The sequence below is a fragment of the Acomys minous genome (assembly GCF_964271855.1).
Source record: "Acomys minous genome assembly, chromosome: 7".
NCBI lineage: Eukaryota > Metazoa > Chordata > Mammalia > Rodentia > Muridae > Acomys > Acomys minous.
The window spans coordinates 45,169,825-45,180,893 of record NC_140488.1 but is presented as its reverse complement, the minus strand read 5'-3'; positions in this window follow the sequence as shown (position 1 = coordinate 45,180,893).

The following is an 11,069-nucleotide window of genomic DNA, read 5'->3' as shown; positions in this document are numbered from 1 at the left end:
CTACCATTTAAATTAGTTACAGTTATTACTTAGCATTCACGCTCAACGTTATTTATTTCCTGGCTCCCATTTGCCCACTTCTGCTGCCTTTCAAAGTGCTCAGGAAAGCCTCAGCATTGACATCACATATAGTACAAAACAGACAATTGCTATATGCTTAGAAATGCCCAATATTTGACATATCAGACCTGTTTGGGGCTGCATAAAAAAACAAAGAAAGAGCTTATGTACTCTGTTCTCCACTACGCTTCCCGGCTCTAAGTCTAACTGCTTATGCTCAGTTTCAGCGCCTTTAGGAAATGTTCCTTGAGCTTCTGGCTTCCTTGCTGGTCACTGACCACAAGAGGTCACTCAGTGCACAGTGCTAAGGACACATCATCCTTACCTCTGTCTTCTTGCTTCATTTCTTTTTTTTCCTCCTCCCAGTAAAACAAAGCAAACAAAAACAAATCTCTCATACTTTAATGGATGGAAGTAAATGGACGGACAATAATATGTGGAATGTGTATAAAAACAAAACAAAAATAGACGAAAGAACACATAGTGAGATTCCAGTCAGATTTTTCTATCCATCTAAAACAACCATAAACAAGAGAAAATATTGAAAATATTGGTTTTCTTCATTGAAGAAGCAGTACAGGGCTATTATCTCCAACAGAAAGAAAATAACAAAGAAGCAGGCTCTTGATTTTTCCCCAACTGCCTGTCTGATAATATCTCTGAATAGAAGATACAGAAGATTAAAGGCTATCAAGATATGGCGAATTTGAAAGACACAGTACTAGAAATGAGAGAACCAAAAGGGTAATGAGGTGAGATGGAGGTGGTAAGTAGAGCAAAAATGAGGAGGGAAAGTAAGTGGGTAGGAAGAAGGATGAGATAAAGAAAAGAAAGAGGCCAGAGTCACAGAGGGAGATGAGGAAGGAGAAGATTCCCCCAATTTTTAGCTGACTACTGATTATTCTATGTTATTTGCTTTTTACTAATTTTATTTGTTATATATAGTACATAGTTTATTCTCATCATTTTAACCTCCTTTCTCTTCTCTCACTCCCACACCATGTTTTATGACACTATTCCTGGGAAGCCAGGAACAAACATCTATAAACCAAAGTAAGGGTAGCACAGAAGTCCAGCGTGGTGAACCTACAAGCTTTAGTGGAGCTACTTATAGGAGTGTAGGTAAGGGGTTACTTACAGGAGCAGAAATGACTCATAGGCATCTGAATCACCAAAATCCCATGCCAGCATGAATGACAGCTCTTGAAACCAGAAACCAGGAGTGCATTGCACAATCCACAGATATCTGAGCAGTTTAGAGTCCTTTTCAGGTAGCTCGGCTGCTCTGAACCTCTTCCAGGTAGTCTGGCCAGTCTGAAACACTTCCAGATAGCTGAGCTTGTCTGAAAGAATCTCTCAGCAGTGTAAAGTTTATATATGCTTGGGAATAGAGGGGTCCATTGCATCTGGTCAGTTTTAGTGATCAGCTTCCACGAAGCTACTGAGTGGTTTACTTCCAGAGTGTAATGTGCTTTCCTACGGGATGGAATGTCTCATCTCCCCCCAAACCATTCTGTTGTTTCACTTCCCCTTAGGACATTCTGTTGTTTCACCTTCCCTTAGACCACCTTGTTGTTTCATCTTTCATTAATGAGCTTTCCTTATCTTAATTCCACACGACACCCCTGTCAAACCCCCATCCCATTTTACAGGTCTCTTTCCTATGTTCATGCCTTGTGGTTTTGTTTCATGGCCCACTGAGTTTTAACCAGGGCTGGCCTATGTGACCATGGGTTTGGAACTATCATATGGAGCCTGGTGGGCTCACCAGTGGATACACAGGTGAAGACAACGACTTCTCCCTCAGAATCTATCAGGAAGCAATAGCTCAGCAGGGAAGGGTTGAACCATGTAAGTCCCTCCCTCCTTCATCCACAACATTGACAAGCTCAGGAAACAATAGCTTCTGTGAATTCGTGATGGCACCAGCGGTATCATGCCATTGCATGAGGCAGTATATCCCAGCCCTTCTCCGTATCCTCTGGTTCTTACATCCTTTCTGTCCATGATTCCTCCATGTTTTCTGAGCCTTCGCTAAGAGGAAACGGTTAAAAAAAATCCTGTTTTGGGAGCAACACTCTTCCCTCATTCTCAGCACCTTGAGAAGTCAGACAAGAGTCTCTACAGTTACCTCCCATTGTTCAACGCAAAGAGAAGCTTCTCTGATTAAGGCTGAAAGTAGTGTCTTTCCTGTGGGTATAAATATATTCAGAAGGCAGTTTGGTGCCATGCAAATTCAGTTAAACAATAGTAGTAAGGTCACTCCCTAGGGCCTAGGGCCTCCCAATCCATAAGTTTTTAATAGTCTACAGTACTGAGCACAAATATTTTCCTATGGAGGTGGTCTCAAAACCAATCTAAGAGCTGTTGGTTTCCTCAACAAAAGTTGTGCCACCATTGCTCTAGCAGGCAAACTTTTCCTGACAAGATAAGTTTCTAAGGTTCACAGTAAAGACTACTCATGCCTTTTATTTCCCAGCAGCCTGCGTGATACCTACTGGCACCTTCCAAGTTAGGAGGAAGTTTCCAGCTCAGTATCCACTTGATTTCTCTGTATCTAGCAGTTAAGGCTTGTAGTGTGTTCAGCAGTAGGGGTCTATTAACTAGCCACGTGGGCAATCAGGAGAAATGGTAAGAACCAGTGTTGTTTTCAGGGCCAACAACTCATAAAGAGGTGTCTCAGACCTGGCACTTGGATTTTTGTTTAAGCACCCGTGGAACTAAGCTGGGAGATGGAAAGAAATTGGAAGAACAACCTTTAGCACACTCTTGAGCTAAGGGATACTTTGTACTTCTCCCAGGCACAGTGGAAAATTCCATAATTCTGAGCTATAAGATTCAGTGCTCACAAACATATTACTTCAGTAGTGGAGAAAAACAGCTCTAGAGTAAAACCCAATAAAGTTTAAAAGCAGTCTCAGAAGTATAACACAAAATCAAATTAATTTTATAATACTCTAGAAAAAAACTTTTAAAATTCAAATAGATTTTAAGCATTCATCATTCACCAATGAAATGACATGATGGCTGATATCTAATAAAAATTATGAGACATTAAAGAGAGCATAAAAATATGACACACAATGAGGATAAAAGTGAATCAATTAAAAGACACAAGCCAATGAGATAATTACTAGGCATAAACATTAAAGCATATAACTTCTGTGTTTTCCAAAGATAAACATGTGAACATGACAAGAAGATGTGTAGAAACCCTGAGGTAAAGGTTTGAAAATCTGGGATGAAAAGCACCCCATGCATAGGAATAATACTAGATTTGTATTGCAGCGGAAAGACTAGCAGATTTGAAGGCAGCAAAAGAAAAATCCTTACTGAGATACAGAAGAAAAAAAAAGGGTGAAAAAAATTAATGCAGTGCCATTTAGCTCTGTAAGACAACATAAAGCAGAACAATATAGTTCAATGTGAGTACAGAAAAAATGTCGGAAAAATAATCACAGAAACTACATGATGACAAATTTATAAATCTACAAATCTCAAAAGCTCAATGAATCTCAAGCAGAGGAATAGGAAGAAAAATACACCAAGACATATTTTTCACTGCTTAAAACCAGTGATTAATGAAAAATCATAAAAGCAGCCAGAGATCACATTAACATACTGAGACACATCACTTACAGAGGAACAAAGATAAGCCCAACAGCACATTTTTCATGGAAAACAATACCAGCTACAGGAGTGAGGAACAACATATTTAAAGAACCAAGAGAAATCAAATGTAAACCTATACCTATGCAATTATCTTTCAAAGTTAGTGAGAAATACAAAAATGTTTGCAAGGGCTGGAGAGATGGCTCAGTGGTTAAGAGCACTGCCTGCTCTTCCAAAGGACCTGGGTTCAATTCCCAGCAACCACATGGCAGCTCTCAACTGTCTGTAACTCTAAGATCTGACAGAGTCATACCAATGCACATTAAAAATTAAATAAAATATTTAAAAAATGTTTGCAGACAAACAAACAAAACCCTCAAAATTACACCACCTATCATTCAGTTAGTCAAGAACCATCAAGGAGGAATCCTTCAGATGTGACCAAAGGGGCAGAAAAGATAGTTCTAAATAACCAATTCCATGGAAACGTTAAAAGAGACAAAGAACCCATCTAATATAGATCTGTCGGAAATAACTTCATCAGAATTGTGGAAATCAGCAAATTCTTTAGAGAAACCAAGTAAATGGTGAATCAAGAAAAAGGTAACCTTTAAATGCTTTTTGGTGTTTTTACTTCTTCTCAGCCCAATCTCATTTTCTGTTAAAAAATGGTCTTGAAGACAAGAAGCCATGTTTCCACTATGGAAACCTGATCTATAATTCCAAGGAGAACAGAACAGATAGACAGATACCATTCACAAAGTATTGCGGGTACTTTTGATCCATAGAGCCAATGAATTAGAACCTGGAACTTGTCCATCATAGATAGGAGAGATACATTTGCATTTTTAAAATTAATTTTGAAGGCTAGATTACAAAGTAGTAAGTTTCATCATGGTATCTTCATACATATGTATCATTACACCATGTTTTAATTTATCCCCTTCCCAAATGCCTTCCACCATGGCCTTGCCTGCCCAGATGGTTCACTTCATTCCCCCTGTCCCAATTTGCCCTTATGCTTTTATAGGACATGTATTCATTTCATTACTCTTTCTTTCTCCTTTTAAGATCTCTGTACTCCCTCTCATGACCCACCTTGTATTTGTGTCACACATGTAACTACACATATGGGCACACACACACACACACACACACATACACACACAGAGTGTGTATACTGCACCACATTTTCTTTATGTATTCATCTGCTTATGAATATCTAGACTGGTTCAATTTTCTATCTACTGGGAATAGTGCATTAATAAACATAGACATGCAAGTATCTCTATTGTAAGTTGACTTAAGAGTATAGCTCCAAGAATAATATAGCTGGGTCATGGTAGTTCTAGTTTTAGTTAAAAAAAAAATGCCCATACTTACTATTTACATAATGACTCCACAAATTTATATTCTCACAAACAGTACGTACAGATTCTTTCCCCCTTATATTCTCATCAGCATATGCTGTTACCTGTTTACTTGTTGATAACCATTCTGGCTGGAATAAGTTAGGAATTCAATGACGTTTTACATTTCATTTCCTTGATGGTTGAAGAAGTTGAATATTTCTTTAAATATGTATCGGCCGTTGTACTGTTCTTTGGAGAACTATGCACTCAGCTAATTGGCCCATTTATTGATAGAATGATTTGTTTTCTTTGGTGTTTGATTTTTTATACCTCTTTACATATTCCACACAATAATTCTCCCTGATGTGTAGTTGGCAAGGGTCCTTTCCCATTCTGTGAGCGGTCTCTTCACTTTGCGAATTGTTTTCTTGGCTGTAGAGAAGCTTTTTAATTTTGTGTAGTCCCATATGTCAATTCTTGGGCTTATTTCCCATGCTGTTGGCATCCTTTCCAGAAAACCCTTGCCTATTTCTGTACCTGCAAAGGTTTTACCCATTTTCCTCTAGCAGCCTCAGGTTTAAGGTCTTACATTAGGGTATTTTGTTCATGATTTCTTTATTCTTATCCCACTCTCCTATCTTATTTGTGCTTAAGGTTTTCATTTTTACTACTCCAAATTTGGGCCCTTTATTAACAGTGCATATTGTGTTTTAATGATTTTAGGGATTATTCTAGAGCAGTGGTTCTCAACCTTCCTAAGGCTGAGACCCTTTAATATAGTCCCTCATGCTATAGTGACCCCCAACCATAAAATTATTTTCACTGCTACTTCATAACTGTAATTTTGCTACTATTAGGAACTGCAATGTCAATATCTGTGTTTTCTGATGGTCTTAGGAGACCCCAAATGGCTTGAGACCCACAGGTTCTCAGACATTGGTAATTTTGCCAAGCCATAGGACTTTGGCAATATCTGCAGGTACTTTTTGTATTCTTACAGGGAGGTACTAATGGCATCTACTATAAAGAGGTTAGGGATTCTAACTATACAGAAAACAGACATCAAGAACAAAGAATCATCCTCTACCACAATCAATAGTGATATGGTGAGAAACCCTGTTTTAGAAACTCTGACTCCTAACTTAACTCTACTTCATCTTAAGTTCATACCTCCCTATTTTATAAATAAAAACACTAATGATTCCATTATCTTCTCTTGCCAAGTGCCCTATCCATTTCTATACATACCTCTAAAGTCACTGCTACAGTTATTGAAAATAACAGAACAGATGTCTTCTATAGTTGCCCACATGTTTATCCTCTCTGGTGCTCTTCAATTCTTCCTAGAGTCTCAATCTTCAAATAGTCTCATTCCTTCAGCCTAAAGACGTATTACTTTTGTTCACAATTTATTCTCTTGACTTTTTCATTTCCAATGGCTTTGGGGTTCCGAAGCTCCAAGCAGAATGACAAAGTTGCCAGTTTCTCATCCTGAAAATGTACAACTGACCATTTTTGATATTTTCTACCTCACAAAACTTCCAGTTAAAGAGGAAGATATGAAACTCCTAGTCTCAACATAACTAACTGTGCAATTAGCTGATTTTTCTTCTGTCTGGAATTAAAATAATTCAGGCATGAAGTTTTTTTCCCCCCACGGAGAACAGTAATAGCTGCTTACAGAATTCTACAAACTAAAAATAGGAGAGATGTTTCTTGCTCAGATAAAGTTTATATGTGTACAGCAAGCATCACACTTAATAGTCAAGTGTTTCTTTCCTCTGAGACTGGGAATGAGATAAAAATACTGAATGCCACTTTTATTTAATACTGAGTAGAAAGAACACAATAAAACAAGAGATCAGTATGGAATAGGAATGGCATAAGAAAAATAAGTACTATGTATAGTTGTAGAAAGGAAGAAAATTTCCATTATTTCCACATACTCTCCTTATAGATGTAACAACCTAATAAATAACGAGACATAACTACAGAGACTATGTCCTTGGTTGGATATAAAATTAGGCTACAAATATGTACCTAAAAGTCAAGTTCAATCTTATGTTTTGAGCAAGAGAATTGAAAAGAAATGCAGTCATCAGGCTGGGGAGACGGCTCAGTGGGTAAATAACTGATGATAAGTCAAACTGATCTTAAAACAATTCTTTGTATACTTTTTACAGGTAAAAGGAAATTTGCAACTGATGAGATGGTTGGACTTAATCACTTTCAGACAATTGAATATCGTCTGGACATTTATTATTTAGGAGGTATTCTTCAGAGTGGACTGATATTTTGACTAATGCAGAGAACACTTTATTACATATGTACTACAAAGGCATGAGACGTATATTTAAAGCCATTTCAGAAATTGTTGAGTTCTGTCCTAATTAATTTAATGTTTTATTTAGGAATCTCAAGTAAACAACCAGGCAGTAACTTTTAAAATTAAGCATTCTGATGAATACAATCCAAAACTATGCTAACATTATACTTAAATGTTGAGGAATGATGGTAGGAAATATTGAAAATCTATGCTTTCCATAACTAAATCTTCAATGACTGCTATTCTACTCTTCCTCTTCCACATATGAGAAAAGAAAACATAGTTCCATTTCTGTGAATGACGTAATATCTTTCATATATGTTGCCGTGAACAGGAATTTATTATTTTCATGTGTGATTAATATTCCACTGCACATGTGGTGAGTTCAATAGAAATGGCCCTTGTGAGCTCATATACTGGAATGCTTGGTCCCCAGTTGGTGGAACAGTTTAGAAAAGGTTAGGACAGTGGCTCTCACCCTTTCTAATGCTGTGACTCTTTAAAACAGGTCACCATGTTGTGATGACCCTGCTCACCATAACATTATATTTGTTGTTACTTCATAACTGTAATTTTGCTACTGTTATAAATTGTAATGTAAATATCTGTATTTTCCAATGGTCTTTGGTGATCCCTGTGAAAAGGTCATCTGACCTCCAAAAGGGTCACAACCCATAGGTTGAGAACCACTGTATTGGGAGGCACAGCCTTGTTGGAGGAGGTGTTTTACTAGGGAGGGCTTTGTGGTTTCCAAAGACTAGCACCATCTCCAGTGTGCCTTCTCCCTACCTCCTATTTGAAGATCAAGATGTGAGTCTCTTAATATAGTACTGTAATTATTGCTTTTGTTTCGTTTTGTTGTTTTGGTTTGGTCTTTCCAGACAGGGTTTCTCTGTGTTATCTTGGCTGTCCTGGACTCACTTTGTAGACCAGGCTGGTCTTGAACTCACAGTGATCTGCTTGCCTCTGCCTCTGCCTCCCGAGTGTTGGGGTTAAAGGCGTGTGCCACCATGCCTGGCTTGTAGTTATTGTTTTAATGTGTTTGCTTTCTATTCATCATCTTACAAATATGCTTTCTTAATGCACCCTGCTTATAATATTAGAGCTTTTGGATTTTGATATTCACTCCTATCAGAGAGTTTTATACCTTCCTTGTAGGACAGGTGTGGTGGGTAATGCTACTTCAGCCTCTGTTTGAGATTGTCTTATCTTTCCTTCATTTCTCAAAGATGGCTTTGTTGACTATTCTTTCTTGACATTTTTCCCCCTCCAACATTGTGAAGACCTGATTTATCTTCAATTGCTTGTGAAGTTTCAGCTAAGAATTCTGTTGTGCGGATGAAGACACATTCATAGAAACTGAGCAGATAAGAGGTGCTTGCCCTGCAAGCCTGATTCCTGCACCACGACCCCCAGAACCTATGGATGCATTAGTACAGATGTCTCCCTACAATAACATGAGAGGCAGAGACAGGGCAATCTGCAGAAGTGCGTAGACCACCTATCCTGAAACAAGAGGGAAAGTCCTTTGACCTATATGTGAGTGTCATGACACATAGGCTCACACTCACACCCAAAAAGATGCCTCTATGCAGTCTTCATGCAATATTACAAATTTGTATTATTGTACACTCAAATTGCTAGTAGATATGTTCTAAATTGGCATAGTTATTTATTATATGGCCATGAAAAATGTGTGTCTATTTTTAATACTCTTGGCAATACTCAGTGTCACCAATATCCTACTCAAAAAAGGTATGGTTAGGAAGCATTATTTGGCCTGGAACTCACTATGCAGATCTGGCTACTCTTGAATTTGTGGCAATTCCCCTGCTTCCGTCTCCCAGAGTGCTTGAATTACAGTGTGTGCTACCATATCCCACTGACATTATCTGTCTTTACATTTCATATTCTGAAACTTAAAAAAAGAAAATGACCACCTAGCGTCTAGATCTTAGTTTCTAAGATCCATTCTCCAATTAAAGGAAGCATGGACCTATGAAAAAATGATTATCTGCCGGAGTAGGGAAGGTTATCAGATGATTCTGGAAAGCTTGTGGAGTGAGAAATTCAAAGGTTTAGGGGTAGGTGGAATAAGGTCATGTCAAAATGACAGAAAGAAACTACCTGTAGGAGCTGCAAATGGTCAAAGATAGAACAGTTTCAACCACAAAATTATATTACTATTAGGATATAAACTACTGAGTCTATGCTGATAAGAATAAAGGTAAAGAAGTTGGGCGGTGGTGCCGCACGCCTTTAATCCCAGCACTCGGGAGGCAGAGGCAGGGGGATCTCTGTGAGTTCAAGGCCAGCCTGGTCTACAAAGTGAGTCCAGGACAGCCAGCGTTACACAGAGAAACACTGTCTCGAAAAAAAAAAAAAAGAAAGAAAGAAAGAATGAATAAAGGTAAAGAAGTGGAGATATGGTATTTTATAGAAAGCTGAAGTTAAATGACTATAAAAGAATTAAAGAACTAGGGAAGTACAGGCACAGTTGGGAAGGGTATTTACAAGATGTCTCTGTTGAACTTTTTGTCAATGTGATAGTATTTATAGGTGTGCCCTTTAGGAGGTCATTAAGTCCTGAATGTGGAAGATGGAATTTAAGACCTTACAAAAGAAGTATGAGGGAGTTGTTGCCTTCTTTTACCTTTTGGCCTTCTATATATGGTACCAATAGAGAACCCAGAATTATTCTTCTCTACAGAGTACAGAAACAAGTTATAATTTTGACTGCAGAGAGAACCTTCACTAGAAATCAAAGCTGTTGGTACAATGACCTTGGACTCACCAATGTTTCAGAACACTGAGAGAGGGGGAAAAACCCTCTCTATTCTGTATAAGTTAGTCTCAGACATTTTGTTAGAGTGGCACAGACTAAGACAGTCACCATTATGTATTACAATAATAATTGTTACCATTAAGAAACACTGATGAAAGTTAAAATTTGGGGAAAGGGTCTGGTAAAAAAAAAATAGAGTATTTGGTCTTGATGCACTTCTGGAAGACATCTAGTCATTGTAAAGGGGGCAACTTTATAGGGTAGAAGCCCAACAAACAGCATTTACCCCAAATGACCTATAACTGCTCTCCTTATATGACACATGAACAAAGACAAAAGATCACTTCTATGGTTTTTTTTTTAACAAAAATGCAAAACTTCACCTATTTATGAGAAAATATCTGACAAAACCCTAGTTAGAGCCAGAAGTGGTGGTAGATGTGTTCAATTCCAGTGCTTAAGAGGCTGGGGCAGGAGGATCTCCGATTTGAGGCCAGGTTAGGCTACATAGCAAGACTAGAGAGAGAGAGAGAGAGAGAGAGAGAGAGAGAGACAGAGACAGAGACAGAGAGAAGGGGAAGGGAGGAAGGGGGAGAGAGGGAGGAAGAGGAAGAAAGAGTGAGGGGGAGAGAGGGGGCAGAGGGAGAGAACATTAAACAAAAACTCAGGCAAGGAAACTTCTTTGTTGTCACTTATATTTGCTTTTATATGTTTTTTTTAACCCACTCGGGAATTTAACTATTGATTTTGCATATAGTAGTTGCGTTTGTGAATCTTATCAACGTTGGAGACTTCTATTGAGTTTATTAAAGCCCACTTTTGAAGTGTTTCATGTTAGAGTATTTCCAGGGACAATTAGTATGTCAAACAACTAAGAGAAGAAGAACAACCATCAATGATGTGAAGAGCTTGGGTTAAACAAACACTACAGCAG